The 18,583-nt window shown below is 42.4% G+C and overlaps 1 protein-coding gene across 10 annotated transcripts in view; it reads right to left on the bottom strand.

The window, feature by feature from the left end:
- MGA (MAX dimerization protein MGA) overlaps nucleotides 1-6,594 on the bottom strand; it is a 100,577-nt gene extending 93,983 nt beyond the window's left edge. For 9 of the 10 annotated variants that reach the window (XM_028094448.2, XM_028094454.2, XM_028094455.2 and 6 more), the window contains exon 1: nucleotides 6,515-6,594. The gene's annotated coding sequence lies outside the window, so the exon portion shown is untranslated. Of the gene's footprint in view, nucleotides 1-6,164; nucleotides 6,254-6,514 lie in introns of those variants that run through there. The other variant, XM_028094449.2, reaches the window with a different exon arrangement.
- Between the last annotated feature and the right edge of the window lie 11,989 nt (nucleotides 6,595-18,583).

Raw genomic sequence — 18,583 nt, 5'->3', positions numbered from 1 at the left:
TAGACTATTTATAAAGATAGGAAAGGAACTAGAAGTGTTGGCTGTATCGAGGGAAAACTGGGAGAATGGGAAAACACGTTCTAAATTTTTACCTTGTGAACATACAACCTATTCAAAAAAGGGTTAAAATTGGTTAACTTTTTTTTAAAGATTTTATGTATTTATTTGACAGAGAGGCAGCAAGAGAGGGAACACAAGCAGGGGGAGTGGGAGAGGGAGAAGCAGGCTTCCACCCAAGGAGGGAGCCCAATGAGGGACTCGATCCCAGGGGGATCATGACCTGAGCCAAAGGCAGACACTTAACAACTGAGCCACCCAGGTGCCCGAAATTGGTTAATTTTTATTAAAGTTATAATGAAAAATCCCACATACACTGTATGATTTCATTTATATGTAATGTCCAAAATAAGTAAATCTGTAGAGACAGGAAGCAGATTAGTGGTTGCCAGGAGGAGAAAGGGATAACTGGGACAACTGCTAACGGGTATGGATGAGGTTTCTTTTGGGGGTGACAGAAATGTTCAGGAACTAAAAACCAGTGAAGTGTACTCTTAAAAATGGTAAATTTTATGTTATGCGATTTATATCTCAATAAAAAGTTATAAAGAAATCTCAGGTTGTTATATTCAACTGCTGTGTTCAATTACCTAAATATTCTACAAGATATAAAGTTATCCCCAATTAGCTTTTACACAAAAAGGAAGATGCTACATCACTATTCCTGTTTAAGTGGGTCAGTAATTTTGATTAATCAAATCCATCTTTTATTGGTTCTCATTTTAATTAAAAAGTCTAATTTTATCTTTCATCAGAGCTACTGACAAGTAGCAAAATCATATGATCTGAACCCTACCTCTTTTTAGAGAACTGACCTCATGACCAAAAAAAGTTCCAAAACTTAAAATATTCACAATTAGCCTGAGGATAATAGATATTTTAAAAGTCAAGACTTCAAAAAAGGTTGGCTACTGTTTCCTATCATGGCTAGGCGTAAAAATAGAAATCTACTTCCTTACACTAAAGCAATAATACCCAGAAAAGATGAAAAAAAAACAATCTCTTCTCCGATTTGGAGCTTGCTTTTAAGAGAGAAAATTTAGGGTGATTCTTTCCAAAAGCTGCTTCAGGCTTAAGGCAATTAGGCTTACTGTTTCCTAAAACTAACAAGTTTAGGCAACACCTATCAGAGATTGATAAAGCAAAATTTAAACAGACTAAGAAATCAAAATTAAGGTGCAACTGGGTGGCTCAGTGGGTTAAGTATCTACCCTCCGCTCAGGTCATGATTTCAGAGTCCTGGGATCAAGCCCCATTCCGGAGCCCTGCTCAGCGGGGAGCCTGCTTCTCCCTCTCCCTCTGCCTGCCGCTCCCCCCTGCTTGTGCTCTCTCCCTCGCTTGCTCTCTTTCTCTCTCAAATAAATAAAATCTTTAAAAAAATCAAAAGTAAGGCAAATGTAAAAATAAATAGTAAAGCTTAGAGAGTTCACAAAAACTAATACCTCTACAATGGCATATAACTCAAAGAACGCAAAATCCTGTACTTAGTTCATAAAGTTCAAAGTTTTTCTCACAAACCACCAACTATTTTTGCAAGCAATTACGTAAAATATTCTTTTTAAGTACATTTAAATAGGACAGCTTGGTGGCTCAGGTGGTTAAGCATCTGCCTTCTGCTCAGGTCATGATCCCAGGGTCCTGGGATCAAGTCCCTAAAAGGCTCCCTGCTCATCGGGGAGTCTGCTTCTCCCTCTGGCTCCCCCCCCCCTCATGAATAGATAAATAAAATCTTTAAAAAAAAAAGTACATTTAAATATAACCAAGGTGGCAAAGAACTACCTGAAAAAAATTTTAGATATTCCAAACCAATGAATACATTAAAGAGTTCAAAATTTCTTAACCATTATCTTCTATAATATTAAAATCTTGATTTTCAGATTAGAGGTAAAACTAGAGCAAAGAAGTTTTAACCAATGCTTTAAAAAGCACTCTTAAGAGGAACCTAGGTGGCTCAGTCCCTCAAGCGTCTGACTTGATTTCAGCTCAGGTCAGGATCTCAGGTTTGTCAGACAGAGCCCAAGAGGCTTCCTGCTGGACATGGAGCCTGCCTAAGATTCTCCCTCTCCCTCTGTACCACCCCCTCCTAAATAAGAAGCACTCTTAAAAATCTATGAAATGTCAAAGATTCAACTGACAGAAATCCCATTTAATGTTATACAATGCACAGAGTAAATTTTATGCTAACTTCATACATACATATTTCAAATTTTTCTTTTTGCCTAAACAAAAAAATTAAGTGCAGAAAAGTCAGCCTGTTCTATCTGAACTCTGCACAGATAAGAAATATAAAAACAATGTAGGGACACCTGGGTGGCTCAGTCGGTTAAGCATCTGCCTTCGGCTCAGGTCATGATCCCAGGGTCCTGGGATCGAGTCCCACATCGGGCTCCTTGCTTGGCGGAGAGCCTGCTTCTCCCTCTACCTGCTCTGCCTGCTGCTCCCCCTGCTTGTGCTCTCTCTCTCTGACAAAAAAAATTTTTTAAAAATCTTTTAAAAAATAAAAAAGATGTCAACTTTAAAAAAAAATGTAAAAATGTGTATTAAGACAGGAAAAAGAACTCTCAGACTTATGATTTGTGTAAGGTCTTTTTTAAAAAACCCCTCCAAACTATTCCATAAGTTGATGAAAATGCATAAAACCAAAAACCTAACTTATGACCAAAACAATCTCTACTTCTTGAACTATATACTGCTACTAGTATAGAAACAAGAAATTGAGTTCTTACTCCATAATCTGTAAGCAGAGTTTACTATAAGCATGCCTACACTTCTGGGATCTATATAGGATCTTACAATAAGAGGATAGTCAATTCAGTATATTCAGCTACTTCAGACACACAAACAACACTCAAAAGTCAAAGGCTTTGGGGCGCCTGGGTGGCTCAGTTGGTTAAGCGACTGCCTTCGGCTCAGGTCATGATCCTGGAGTCCCAGGATCGAGTCCCACATCGGGCTCTCTGCTCAGCAGGGAGTCTGCTTCTCCCTCTGACCCTCTTCCCTCTCGTGCTCTCTATCTCTCTCAAATAAATAAATAAATAAAGTCAAAGGCTTTAACCAACTGCAAAAATCCGATGTATTTTAGGAAGGGTTAGGTTACTCATGAAGAAATAAATCTATTCCCAGCAAGATACTAAAAATTCCTTGTATTTGGCTCTCTAAAAGCTTTAAAGAAGACCACAGTTTTGGTACTTACAGCTTAAAATTTAAAAAATCTCGGTTCAGCTTTTCAGTATCAAGCATTTATCTATATAACTATAATAATGAGCCAAGGAAGTAAGTTTACTAGTGGATGGTAAATAACTGACATTCCAAAAAAATCCCATCAGAACACACACACACACACACACACACACACACACACGCTTTGAGAGAGAATGCTGTTTTCAGATAAATAATGTGGCAAGTGCCATAAATTGTTACAATTTCAGAGTCCCTATTCTAAATGTCTTTTCACCAATGACCTCTTTGGGAAATGTTTAACTACTAAAGCCATGACCTCATACAACTTACAAAATACACTATTTAGTTTACTAGGTAGTTACCTAATTCAATGATTCATGTACTGCTCCCTGCCCCCCCAACTTCCCCCTCCAAAAAAGCGCCCCATCAAAATAACTACTTTAAAAACACAAAATACGGGGCGCCTGGGTGGCTCAGTCGTTAAGCTTCTGCCTTCGGCTCAGGTCATGATCCCAGGGTCCTGGGATCGAGCCCCACATCAGGCTCCCTGCTCCGTGGGAAGCCTGCTTCTCCCTCTCCCACTCTCCCTGCTTGTGTTCCCTCTCTCGCTATGTCTTTCTCTGTCAAATAAATAAAATCTTTTAAAAAATAAACAAACACAAAATATTCATACGCTGGTCAACCTATTCTGAATGTTTCCAAAGTTGCAAAAAATAACGGTAACCTTTCATATCACAAATGCATTATGGTATGGTAGGCACCAAGATGTTAGTTTGTTCCTTAATATAATCATTCACTACAAAAAATAAAAACTCACTACAAAAATATGGTTTAAGTTAAATTAAGTTTCTGAAATACAATTTTAAGAGAATGAGTTCATTCGAGTGTCGGTATTTACCAATATACAATGGGCCCAGAAATTCAAAAAATCTTAAGAAAAACAGAATCTGGGGGGCACCTGGGTGGCTCAGACTTAGTTAAGCGTCTGCCTTCGGCTCAGGTCATGATCCCAGTTCTGGTATCGAGCCCCGCGTCAGGGCTCCCTTTCCCTCTGCCCCTCCCCCTGCTGTGTGCGCTGTCAATTAAATTAATTAAAAATATTTTTTTAAAAAAAGAAAAACAGAATGTGTATATAATCAGAAAACATGACAGCAAATGGCGGCAAAAACAGTAAAACAGCCAAACACCCAATTCTTAATCATTTGGTTGATTTTCATAATTAAGTGATACATGCTATTAGTAAGCACTTACTTTAGACCAGACAACATCCTGAGCATTTTATAATCACCACAATCCTGTAAAGTAAATCTCAAAATACTACCTGAAATACGTTAGGTTTTAAGGCACAGAACTGCATTTGCGTAAGATATTAAGCCCCATCCTTTCTCGTCCCAGATAGCACTAGTTAATACTAACTCCAGGAACATTTTCTATTCCTAAGAATGGTCCCTTAACTATAACTTGAGATAATCAAGCTCTCAGGTCCCAGTAGTTGCACAGAAGAATTTGAAGAACTAACTTTTATGGCAGAAACAGTAATCAAACAGCCACTCTACCCTAGAATAAGTATGGCAAAGAACCCAGGGCACTGAATTTCCTCAAGTCCTAAGCATGTGTTTTTTGTTAGGTGAACTCAACCCACTCTACGCACACAACCGCTGGAAACATAACCATATGGAAGCAAGAAGCACCAGCACTGATCCCATATCCTTGTAAGCGAAAAGGCCTCCTGCTAGTTCCTATGAGTCGCCGGGAAGAGCAGTCGCCGTCGACTATCAAGGGCCCCAAATCACCGCTTTTTAACTGCAGAGGCTAGCTGGCCGACAACCACGTGAAAAAATGCCGCAAGGAAAGCTCTTCCGGAGAAGAGGACTCCCGACAGATCACGTGCCGTCGGCCGGAACCTGCCGAACGCTCGGCGGGATCCAGTCGCATTCTGTTACCGTGGAGACTACAGACCTAGCCACCCGGCCCTCTCGGGCCAGCCCCCTTCCCAGCAATCGTCACGCCGCCTCCAGGCACTTTCCCTGCAGCCTAGCCGCGGCGTCGTGCCCAAAAAGAAGGAGAGCAGGCAGTATTTGCCAGCGATTACGCCGCAGAAGCCTGAGAACCTTCACATCACCCACCGGGGGCGCGCGGGTGGGCTCGAGAGTTCTCTTGATCCACGTGTCTGCTCCAGCGACGCGAACCCTGAGGGTGGTCTTCTCTGAGAGAAAGCTGTACTTTGGTCACTCACGTTGTTCTGCCATCAGTCACCCCTCTTTTAAGACCTCTTTCACCCCTCCCGGTTTGCACCCTCCCCAGGAGGAGGCATCCCCAGGGTTCCAAAAGCAAAGCAAAAATCTTCACAAGAAGACATTACCACTTTCCACTCTCAACCCAGTTTGAAACGATCTCTTAACTTCTCCATACTCTTCGCACACAGATCCCTCAACTCTGGTTACTGGTGTTCGAATAAATTTAGTTATATCCCAGACGCACCTACCACTGAGGTCAGAGACCTACTTGACAATTTAACAGACGAGGGAAACCTCATGAACAGAGAACTAGCCAAAGGCTGCCCACAGAGGAAAACAGAAAATAACACCTGCTCTTCCCACCTGTTTTCCCCGCCCTCATTTCTGCACTTACTAGCCACCGGTCCTTTGTTTACCAAGTTCCCACTCCTGTACGGCTCACTTCCTCGCCCCCCTTTATTAAACTCACACACGGTCCTGCCTCAAACAACTTGCCCGGAAATTACATGCTAAAAGAGACGTTTACACAGGTGTCAAAACGCTACACACAGCTCCTTAAAAAGCGACGTCAGCACCGTTTCCCTCAGAGTTTTGGAACCCCGAGACCTGAGCTCTAAAATGCAAAGCGCCCAAGCACAGCTCTCGACCTAAAGCCCCGGGCCGTGCTGAAAGTCATCACGCGGATCGTACCATGCGGTGCGGCACCCCACGCACGCGAGGGCAGGGCCGCGCCAAGGGCGCTTCTCACCCCGCCCGCCTCGTGGCTTCTCCCTCTGGCGTCGATGTTCCCAGTTAGTTCGCTGCGCGACGCGGAAGTGAGGCCGGGGACGCGCGCGAGGTGACATGCGCAGCCTCGCTCAGGGGGCCACAGGCGCGCGCCAAAGGCAGCCCCGCGCAAGGCCCGGCCTGGCCGGGGCGTGCGAAGATCGCACAGCAGAACGCTTCTCACGCTGTTCAAATCCACAAGCACTTCAAACTCTCAAAAAACTCTAATCGGGCCAGTACTAAAGCGACGCCCTCCACCCAGGCCCGAGAGTTACCGTGCGGGGCGTGGTCGGCCTCACCCGGAGTCCTTCACATCCCGCTGGGGGCGGGTTATTCTGTTCGGTTCGCACACCGTGTGTCCGCTCCAGCTGAAGAGCCTGCGCGCGCACCGGACGTCCACGTCACCGCGCACGCGCTCCTACCCGCTCAGAGTCCGCCGCGCAAGCGCAAAAGGAGGCGCGAGCAGCGCCTCCCTCGCCCCTCCCCCAACATCAGGAGGCCAAACGGCCCGGGAGCAGCGACAAGACCCTTGGGACCCGCCCCTGGAGCTCAAGCCGCTGCTTTTCCGGGTCCAAGAAACCGATAAAAGCCTAATGAAGCTTCCAGAATCAAGAACGGCGGGGGAGGAAGAAGGCACCCCAATTCCCTCAGCCTCGCACACGAAGGCTTCGTGAAAACTGTGAAACCTTTGCCCGAAGGCTTTCTCAACTGTGTCCTGCACCGTTCCCCTCAGGCTTCTCAGCGGCCCCGCCCCTGCCGCACCCAGTCCCACCCACATCTGGCTCCACAGCCCCGGGGGCTTCACCAGCTCGTCAAAAGAATCCGAGATCTTCTCCCCAAGGTGATGTAGGTTTGGATAACGCCAGACCGTCGGGAAACCTTGAAGAAAAGACTTTGAGAGACGGGTGCTCGAGTCTGCAACATCCACGATCGAAGAACACTAGGAAAGTAGGAAGGAGACCGAAAACTCCACTACCAAGTAGGAAGGGTAGAGTTGCCACTAATTTGCCTGACAAAGATGAAAGATGTCCTAATAAAACAGTAAACCGTGGAAACAAGAATTTTTTGCACGATGGAGTATTATCTAATCTTTAATACCTTGATCCTGTGTTTTGAATTTTTGTTTGTTCAAGATATTTAAGCTATGAAGTGCAAAGAAAAAATTGCTGAATATTATGTCAGGCAGTTGCTGAACAAGTTAACGAACAGTATTTCTCCCAAACATCAAAAATTATTATTCTTCCCTACCCCTTACCAGTTGCTCCTTCTTCTGAGCTGCTAACACTCAAGTAGTAAAAAGGGAGAGTTGTTTAAAATGAGAAAGAAGAGGCAAAATAGAAAGAGCAGAAATTGTAGTCCATGTTTCCAAAGTGTATTCTTTCACTCTTAAAAGAATTAGCAAGTACTGAGAAGTATTAATTGCTAGGTGACCTAATGCAAAACACTATGAAGAAGGAGAATGAGGGGGTTGAAAGAAAGGAGCCAAGAGGAAGAGGCTTATCCAACAGAATTGACCAGAGCTGGATGGGATATTAGGAAGAAGGGTCTCGTTTCCCTCCATTCTGCTCTTCCTCTGCCACACCACGGGAAGAAACTTCTGGAATTAGTATGGACTGGAAAATGTTAGGCTAGACTTCTGAAGTTGCTCTGAAACCCCCAAGCAGGCACTGTCAACAAGAGCATCACAAGTGCAACAAATGAATAATACCCAAAATCCTAGGCAAAACTGACAAAACACCAGTTTTTTTTAAGATTTTATTTATTTTCGAAAGAGAGACAGTGACAGAGAGAGCACAAGCAGGGAGGAGAGGGAGAAGCAGGCTCCCACTGAGCAGGGAGCCCAATGTGGGACTCGATCCCAGGACCCTGGGATCATGACCTGAGCCAAAGGCAGATGCCCAACCGACTGAGCCACCCAGGTGCCCCAAAACACCAGTTTAACACCTTCTTCCTCTTCCCTGACCCCAAAAACCTCTTTTCCTGCCTTGTCAAAATCTCCCACCTCTTCCAAGAATGCTTCTTCTCAAGGGTCTAAGGTTTCCTCATACAAAAATAAAAACAGAAATGTGTTGACCTAGCATTAAAGCATCTGATTCTAAGATGTAAATGACTGATGACTGGTTAACAACCATACTGAGTGGTAGCTGCATCCCAAACGAGACAAGTTAACATAAAATCTCTCATTGGAGAATCTCAGAGGACACCTTGGAGGACAGGGAGAGTGGAGATTTTCTTTTGCTACTCTTCCCCTACACCAAGCAAACATGAAATGCCAGATCTTTTAGAACCACCACCAGGGGCACCTGGGTGGCACAGTTGGTTAAGTGTGGGACTCTTTTTTTTTTTTTAAGATTTTATTTATTTGAGAGACAGAGAGAATGAGAGAGAAAGCACATGAGATGGGGGGAGGGTCAGAGGGAGAAGTAGACTCCCCGCTGAGCAGGGAGCCCGATGCGGGACTTGATCCAGGGACTCCAGGATCATGACCTGAGCCGAAGGCAGTCACTTAACCAACTGAGCCACCCAGGCGCCCTAAGTGTGGGACTCTTGATTTCCACTCAAGTCATGATCTCAGGATGGTGAGTTCGAGCCCCAAATCTGGCTCTGTGTTCAACACAGAGTCTGCTTGAGATTCTCTCTCTCCCTCCCTTGGCCCCTCCCCCATCTTGCTTTCTCTAAAATAGTTTAAAAATAAATAAAAGGCATCCTTATATAACCCAAGTTTTTAAAACGCCAAGCTAACTGCTAAAGCTGACACTCCTGCATTTCACCTAGCTATTAGAATTCTCTCATTTCAGGGGCGCCTCGGTGGCTCAGTCCGTTAGGTATCCGACTCCTGGTTTCAGCTCAGGTCATGATCTCCGGGTCCTGGGATGGAGCCCAAGTAGGGCTCTGGTTCAGCTTAGAGTCGCTTGGAGATTATCTCCCTCTCCTTCTGCTCCTCCCCCTGCTCATGCGTACATGCGCTCTCACTCTCTTAATCTTAAAAAAAAAGAAAAAAAAATTCTCTCGTTGCAGTTAGCATAGCTAACCCCTGCTCATCAGCCTAACATAAAAATCTTTCCCTTGGTTTCCCTTGTTTGAGCTTTCAAAGATATTTTACTAAATTTAAGAAAGGTGAGGGGTGCCTGGGTGGTTCAGTCGTTAAGCGTCTGCCTTCAGCTCAGGTCATGAACCCGGGGTCCTGGGATCAAGCCCTGCATCAGACTCCCTGCTCAGCAGGAAACCTGCTTGTCCCTCTCCCCCACTTGTGTTCCCTCTCTTGCTGTGTCTCTCTGTCAAATAAATAAATAAAATCTTTAAAAAAAAAGAGAGAGAGAGAGGTAGGGATAGAGAATGCATGAAATATAAACACAATTTTGATCCAAGATTGCTCTATAAACACATAGTCCCTATTCCACCTACATGCACACTTTTTCCTATTCAATATTTGAATGCCTTGTATGTGCTGAGGATAGGGCAAAGACTGGCACTTCTTTCACTGTTCAGATGTCTACACTAGAATTCTGAAAGTTGGCACAACTTAACAGAATCCACCAACAAAACAAACTATATTCCTTATCCAATCTACTCAGATCCCACCTACTCAGTTCCAATATCTACAGTAGTGACATACCTCTCTCAAGTGATTAAAATCTTTGGTCTTCATCATCTTAAATCTTTAGACAAAGCCATCACCACACACACCCCAAAATCCCCGGGCTTATGCCCTTATTTACAGTATTCTTAAGTCAACACAATAAAAACCATTCTTAGAATAAGAGCTACATACAGACTAGGTTACAAAACAGGCTTTTTACCAAAAAAAAAAAAAACAAAAAACCAACTCCTTCACTATAGTGCAATAAACTTGTGTGCTAGGCAGTTGGAAAAAAAGAGGGAATCATACTATCTTATACACAACCCCATTCTTGCCTACCATTTAGTACTGCAACTAAAACCAACCCCTATCTAGGGGCAAAGTATGACTAGCTCCAATATGTAAAACATGAACTAAGGTAAGGAATTAAAAGTGGCAAAAAGTCCTACCTTCATGAAGCCAAAAATCTACTCAGAGGAGCTCTAAAAGTTTCTTAACCAGCATAGTAATATGATTAAAAGCATGTTTTAAAATGTTGAGAGGTGAAGATGGAAAAAGAGGACGTAAATGTGACAGAATGTTATCAATGTTCATTAAGAAATATCATTCCCTCTTGCTGCCTCCTATCTCAAGCCCACATAATCATGTTCCTTACCCTTTGCTAAGATCTTCCCAGAGGACTCAAACCTAACTGCTATTCACCCACCCTTCATGCGTAAGCTTATGTCACTTCCTCAAGAAACATTTTTTAACCCCCAAGGATCAGATGAGGTCTCCTCATAATATGCTCTCATAGTGCCCTGTATTTCTTTATAGCACCTACCACAACTCTGTATTTGTTTTAAGATTTTATTTATTTATTTGAGAAAGAGTGAGAGAGGAAAAAAAAAAAGAGTGAGAGAGAGAATCAGTGGGGGGAGGGGGGGAGAGAGAGAGAGAGAGAGAGAGAGAAGCAGGCTCCCCATTGAGCAGGAGCCTGATGTGGGGCTGGATCCCCAGACCCCAGGATCATGACCTGAGCCAAAGGCAGCTGCTTAACTGACTGAGCCACTCAGACGCCCCCACAACTCTATTTGTAAAACTCTGTATTAATGTCTTGCCACTAGACTGTTAGCTCCACTCTATTCCAGTGCCTACCACATGTCTGGAACAGAGCAAATACATACTATCTGTTGAATAACTGATTATGAAACCATAGGTCCCAGTTTTCCAGGCAAGTCCAAATATCAAATACTGATTTACTGTCAACAATTAGGGATTTGGAAAACAGGACCATTATACATTTAACCACACTCATGTTACAAATGCAAATAAGCATTCTGCTTTGACCAATGTTTGCCAAAGAGGTGCAGTTTTAATTAGAAAAAACTAGTACCACTGACTCTCATCACAAATTATTTCTCCTTAGAGAAATGGATACATATTATTGACAGATACTTGAAGAGAGAAGAATATTTTCCTAGGAGGGTCGCCTGGGTGGCTCAGTCGTTTGGCGTCTGCCTTCAGCTCGGGTCATGATCTCGGGGTCCTGGGATCAAGCCCCACACCGGGCTCCCTGCTCCACGGGAGGCCTGCTTCTCCCTCTCCCACTCCCCCTGCTTGTGTTCCTGCTCTCGCTGTCTCTCTCTATCAATTAAGTAAATAAAATCTTTAAAAAAAAAATATTTTCCTAGGAAAGTCTAATTACTTATTGACTGCTTTTTGCCTGAATGACTTTCAACTGAATATTACTTAGCAAATCAACAAAGGCAAACAGATTCTTTGCATTGTAAGAAATATTATGATTCGGGGCGCCTGGGTGGCTCAGATGGTTCAGCGTCTGCCTTCGGCTCAGGTCCTGATGCCAGGGTCCTGGGATTGAGTCCCGCATCGGGCTCCCTGCTTGGCGGGAAGCCTGCTTCTCTCTCTGCCTCTCTCTCTCTCTCTCTCTCTCTCCCCCCGCCCCCGTCTCTCATGAATAAATAAAATCTTTAAAAAAAAAAAAAAAAAGAAAGAAACATTTAAAAAAAGAAATATTATGATTCTATAATTTACCATCTGGTAATAAAAGCAACAAGTTGTAATGAAGACTGCCATCTGCATATACTCATCTACAAGAAAAAAATCAGTAAATATCTTCAGAATTAAAGGATACCTTAGTAACGGTTTGTTTTGTTTGTTTTACTAAGACCTCAAAAAAAATGTCAGAAATCAGTAACATAAATGAAGTTTTAAAAGCTAGTTTCAGATGAATTACAAAATAAAAAAAAAACAGGTCTAGGGGCGCCTGGGTGGCTCAGTTGGTTAAGCGACTGCCTTCGGCTCAGGTCATGATCCTGGAGTCCCGGGATCGAGTCCCACATCAGGCTCCCTGGTCGGTGGGGAGTCTGCTTCTCCCTCTGACCCTCTTCCCTCTCGTGCTCTCTAATTCTCATTCTCTCTTTCTCAAATAAATAAATAAAATCTTAAAAAAATTTTCAAAAAAAAAAAGAACAGGTCTAAAAGAAACATAAACAATGAAAGTTGTCAATGTACTACTGAGTCCTTAAAAGAAACACCTTATCTGGAAAAGCATAAAAGAAAAAACAGGAAGAAATTTACCTAACTGGGACACCTGGGTGGCTCAGTCTGTTAAGCATCTGCCTTCAGCTCAGGTCATGATCCCAGGGTCCCAGGATCGAGTCCCACATCAGGCTCCTTGCTCAGCGAGGAGCCTGCTTCTCCCTCTGCCTGCCACTCCCGCTGCTTGTGCTCTCTCTCTCTCTAATAAATAAATAAAATCTTTAAAAAAAGAAATTTACCTAACTAAGCCTAGAGCTGCACAGAGATTTAAAACACAGGTGAGAACGTATAAAAAGAAAGTAGAACTACTGGCCAAAGAGGAGGACTGGGAGACATTCAAGTAACCTTCAAGGCTAGAATCAGGCAAAAATCAAGAAGCCTCTAACAGAAAAATACACGGAGAAATTGTCCACAAATGCATATGAAAGAAGTCATGCTTACTTTACATGAAGTACCACAATGCTTCATGAAAATGAGTGACAGTCAACACAGCAGTTCCTAAACTACTGGACATTATAGATCAGTAAAATTTAGTTGACCATCATAAGGCAGGTTTCTGAAAACAAGATGATAGCTTTTGCACTGTAGCAAAATCTTAGAAACTTGATAAGGCTATGTGAGAACAATGTAGTGAAACCGAGAACCAAAGAAAAGAAAACAAAACAAAGTTTTATATTACAAAGTATGCCACCTACTATTACCATTCCTTCTTAAAATGACAGATATCTTAGGGGCTCCTGGGTGGCTCAATCAGTTAAGCATCCAACTCTTAATTTTGGCTCAGGTCATAATCTCAGGGTCCTGGGATCAAGCCCCATGTCAGGCCCCCTGCTCAGCAGGGAGTCTGCTTGTCACTCTCTCCCTCTGCCCCCCCCACCCTGCTCGCTCGCGCTCTCTCTCTCTCAAATAAATCTTTTAAAAATAATAATGGATATTTTAAGACCAAAAATCTAGGGAGAACACATCTCATAACGAGTAATAGTCTTTTATTTTGAATACATTTAGATAGATGAAAAATTCACTACATTGTCCTTATTTCATGATATACTATTGAAAACGTTGCAGCAGCGGGGTACCTGGGTGGCTCAGTGGTTAATCATCTGCCTTTGGCTCAGGTCATGATCCCAGGGTCCTGGGATCAAGCCCCGCATTGGGCTCCCTGCTCAGTGGGAAGCCTGCTTCTCCCTCTCCCTCTGCCACTCCCCCTGCTTGTGCGTGCTCTCTCTATCAAATAAATAAAATCTTTACGAAAAGAAAACAGAACAAAACTTTGCAGCAGGTATTTAGAAATAACGGCTAGCCATATATATAGCAAGACTCCCTAGATAGCTAAGACTTGGTTTCTGAAAAAATAAATAACACACAAAAAGCAGTGTATAAGTCACCTTGCCAAGAAATCAAGAGTCAGCCTCTCCTCATCAATAACAATACAGGAGAAAAGATGTTAGCCAGGAGATACCCCAAACCAGACTACAGAAGATACTCCAGTCCCGTCTAAAGAAGAGCCACATGATTAGCAAGCTACTTCAAGTATGTGCTGGGGAGAGAGGGGGAAGGCAGGTTTCTGAAAACAAGATGATAGCTTTTGCATTGTAGCAAAATCTTAGAAACCTGATTGGGCTATGTGAGAACAATGTAGTGAAACCAAGAACCAAGGTCAGAATGAGTTAATCTCCCAACTAATCACTGCATACTTAAAAACTGTGGGACACATGGTAGCTCATTGTGGCAAAAGAAGAGGCAGGTCAAGCTACACTTAGATTAAGCTAGGCTTCAGGCATATCAGACGTAAGGGAAAAATGGGGTGGGGGGGACAGCACTCTTTAATCTGAAAATTAACCTATGGGATTTTAAATATGATTTAAAAAGAAACAACATAAAAGGATCTTAAAACCTTTACCTTGACTAAAAATGTTAACCATGATCTAACCACTGGAGGGCAGGGAACACCTGTTAAAGGAGAAGAGAAAGCTGTACTGAAATAGAAAATATAAAGATTACTCAAGCAACCTGAATGCAGTGCATTATCCAAATTACCTATATAGAGACTATAAATTGTAGAGATCATACAGGGACAGTATTTTTCATCCCAAGACTAGTTCCACCCAACATTCTCTGAGTTATCTAAACACAAATAAAATAAATAAGGATACAATCAGTTCAATAAGTCTTTGTTAAGCACCAACTAGGCAATGAACCAGGGTTAAGGAATGGATAAAATTAAGTCCCTTTATGAAGTTCAAGTTCTAAGTAAAGAGACCGGATGATCACATTGCAATACTGTTGGTGGCAGTTTGGAAAAAGCCTTCTAGGAACACTGTAGAACACATACAACCTAGGTAATCTAGGAAGGTTACAAAAGAAGAGTGGACTTTTGAGCCGGGTCATGAAGGAGAAATAAAATTAACAAAGAGAGAAAAGGAGGCATTGCAGGTAGCATCTACATAGTCACTAAACAAAGAACTATAATAAATTATCCAGAATTTGGAGATAGGGCTGCCTTTAGAGAACAATGAAGTACAAGTCAATGCAACAGGTAAGACTAGTACCATGCAGAAGTAACCTACCCTGTGAAATGGAATCAGACACTTAGGAAATATTTATCCAATCTACAACTCCATGATGCTCATGATATATATACATTCACTCATTTATTTTTTTATTCAAGTATAATTAACACACTATATTAATGCTATATTAGTTTCAGGCGTACAATATAATGACTCAACAATTCTATACATTTCTCAGTGCTCATCAATACAAATATACTCTTAATCTCCTTTATCTATTTCACCCATCCCCCCTTCTGGCAACCACCAGTCTGTTCTCTGTATTAAGAGTCCATTTTTTGTCTCTTTTTTTCCTGCTTGTTTTGTTCTTAAATTCCAGGTATGAGTGAAATCATATGGCATTTGTCTTTCTCTGACACTTATTTCACTCAGCATTATACCCTCTGGGTCCACCCATGTTACTGTAAATTACAAGATTTCATTCTTTTTTTATAGCTGACTAATATGCCATGGTGTGTCTTTGTGTATATGGGTTGTGTGTGTTTTGGATACACATATATACACCACATCTTCTTTATCCATTCATCTACTGATGGACACTTAATCTCTACTCTGTACTGTCAAATATTTACCAGGGTAAAGAAAAGGAAAGCTACAGAAGCACAATGGAAGGAGGAACTGTCACTGAAGTATCAAATAAGGCTTGGTGTTAAAGGACGTCTAGAAGTTGACAAAGCAAAGAAGGCATTCTAAACAGAACAATTTATACAAAGTCACACTATATAAAAGAAGAAAGTATTCCTTAATTCCTCAAGTCAAACATTTACTGAGCATTCACCACATAGAGATTTTGGAACACAAAGACAAGACATTCCCACTCTCGAGAGCTTGCAATCAATTATCAACCAATTATCATATAACCAATAATCAATAAAGAAGCAAAAACTAAGGAATCCTATTAGTAAGGATGGGCTCTCTGCCCAGGGTACAATGGAAGCACAAGCAAAGGGCAGCTAAATCAGACTAAGGAAGTCCAAAAAGAATTCTCAGAGAAAATGAAGAATGAGTACAAATTACTAAGTATCAAAGAGCAGAGGCAGGATGGGTATAAAAGAAAAGCATTTCAAAGAGAAAGCAACCTATGTAAAGACAAAGGAACAAGAGAGGGAACACATTCAGGGAGCACAATTACTGTAATATGGCTACAATTAAAAATGCCCATGATCTGTGGAGGAACAAAGCTATAGGACTAAAAAAGGCAAAGGGAACCGTATTATACAATACAGCTAGCAATCAAGAGTTGGGAATTCATCTTGTAGAAAAAGAAGAGCCATCCAAAGGATTATAAGAAGATATATGACAGGGGCGCCCGGGTGGCTCGGTCGTTAAGTGTCTGCCTTCGGCTCAGGTCATGATCCCAGGGTCCTGGGATTGAGCCCCGCATCCGGCTCCCTGCTCCGCGGGAAGCCTGCTTCTCCCTCTCCCACTCCCCATGCTGTGTTCCCTCTCTCGCTGTGTCTCTCTCTGTCAAATAAATAAATAAAATCTTTAAAAAAAAATAAGATATATGACATACTCAAACTCATGTGGTTTAAGAAAATTACCTGTGGCCACTGCTTAAAATGGTGTGGACCATGACGAAACTAGAAACCAATCAGACTTCTCTCTGTATGCACACAGTTGCTCGTATCAGAAACCTACTCATTCTTGAAACCTATTTCTTCTTCATGTGGCCCCTTGCATCTAGTCAATCACAAAATGTTCTTGTTGACTCTACATCCTTGACCTTCCTGACCATGATAATGCTGTCAAAACACCACATACCTGCCCTTACTAGAATTTACCACAGGTCTAATTTTTATATTTATTTGTGTAATTCTTTCATTGTCTTATCTCTCTTCTTCATCCCACCAACAGTACAAACTAGACTATAAATTAGGAATGTAACCTTTTTAAACTCTACATTATACCCTCAGCACCTATTATAGTATCTGGCACTTAGAAGCACTCAATTTAAAACATTTTAAATCCAAATGTTTGGGGGCACCTGGGTGGCTCAGTCGATGAAGTATCTGCCTTTGGCTCAGGTTATGGTCTCAGGGTCCTAGCCCGAGTGGGGCTCCTTGCTCAGCAGGGAGTCTGCTTCCCCCTCTTCCTCTCCCCTTCCCCTACCCCCTACTCCCAACTTGTGCTCTCTCTCAAATATACAAAATCACAGACCTCTAAGGAGTCCATGGAGGGGTTCTGGGTGGGAGGCATGAACACCCCAAAAGGGTATGCAAAATTTGGTGTACCTATGTACTTCTCCGGGGAGAAGGATATAGCTTTAATCAGATTCTTAAAGGGATATGTAATCCCCCAAGTATTTAGGAACCACTGGTCTGAGTGGAAACATCTAACAGGCATTTGGTGATAAAGGTGTGAACTTTAGCTATATACAAAGTTTTAGGAAGTAATTGAAGCCAGGGATTTGTAAAAGTTTTCCAAAAATATAGAGAGAGTGACAGATATCAGAGGGTTAAGGTCAGAACCCTGGGGAAATAGGCATTTACAGGATAAGCAGTAAAAGAAGAATCTAGGAAGGAGGAAGAGAAGATGTCACAGAGGTAAGAGAAATATAGGTGAGCATAACATCACAGAAGCTAAGGAGGAAAGAAATGTCTCAAAGAATAAGCAATCAGTCAACAGAGCCTAATGACCAAGGAGTCAAAGGATGAAGAACAAAAAAATGTTTCCAAGAAAGTATACACCATTTCGTAAGTTTAAAATACAAAGTAGAATAGTGCAGAGTGAGAGAACAGCCTTCCAGTTATGGAATGAATAAGTCACCAGAATAAAAGGTATAGCAAAGAGTATATATTCAGATGGTAGCTACACTTGTGGTGAGCATAACATAATGTATAAATTTGTCCAATCATTATGTTGCATACCTGAAACTAATGTCACATTGTGTCAACTATACTTCCGTAAAAAATAAATAGCCCATGAACAAAGTAGACTAGTGCAACAGGACACCCATATGACCAGGAATTAAATGGATATCAGGGTCTAATGCTCTGGAAAGACTCACACTGAAGATATAGACTGGGAAATCAGCAATGTATTTGGAAGAATTAAAAGAAATGACGCTGGGGCTCCTGGGTGGCTCAGTCGATTGAACAGCTGCCTACAGCTCAGGTCATGATCCTGGGGTCCTGGGATCGAGCCCCGCATCGGGGTCCCTGCTCTGCAGTGGGCCTGCTTCTCCCCACCCCCTCCCACCACTCCCCCTGCTTGTGCTCTCGCTCTAAAATAAATATTTTTAAAAAAATGAATAAGGGGCGCCTGGGTGGCTGTCGGTTGGGTTGGGCAGCTGCTTTCAGCTCAGGTCATAGTCCCAGGGTCCTGGGATCGAGCCCCACACTGGGCTCCCTGCTTGGCGGGAAGCCTGCTTCTCCCTCTCCCTCTGTCTGCCGCTCTGCCTACTTGTGCTCTCTCTCTCTCTCTCTGTTAAATAAATAAAAATCTTGCCAAAAAAATAAATAAATAAAAATTTAAAAAATAAAATGAATGAAATTGTTCAGGGAGCTCAACTGGTGGTGGGGCTCTAATCTGGAATCCATGAACGATCTTGGGGGAGGATGACCTATGAAACTCCCAAAACTGTGAGACTTTTGTGTAATGTATATATAGTAGCAACTTTCTAGAGAGAATCCATTAAGTTTTATAAGATT

This window comes from Eumetopias jubatus, unplaced genomic scaffold, assembly GCF_037043125.1.
Source record: "Eumetopias jubatus isolate StellerSeaLion01/CBP00866 unplaced genomic scaffold, mEumJub1_p1.0 scaffold_7, whole genome shotgun sequence".
Classification (NCBI taxonomy): Eukaryota; Metazoa; Chordata; class Mammalia; order Carnivora; family Otariidae; genus Eumetopias; species Eumetopias jubatus.
Note: the sequence above shows the minus strand (reverse complement) of the source record. Positions and strands in the feature narration are given on the sequence as shown.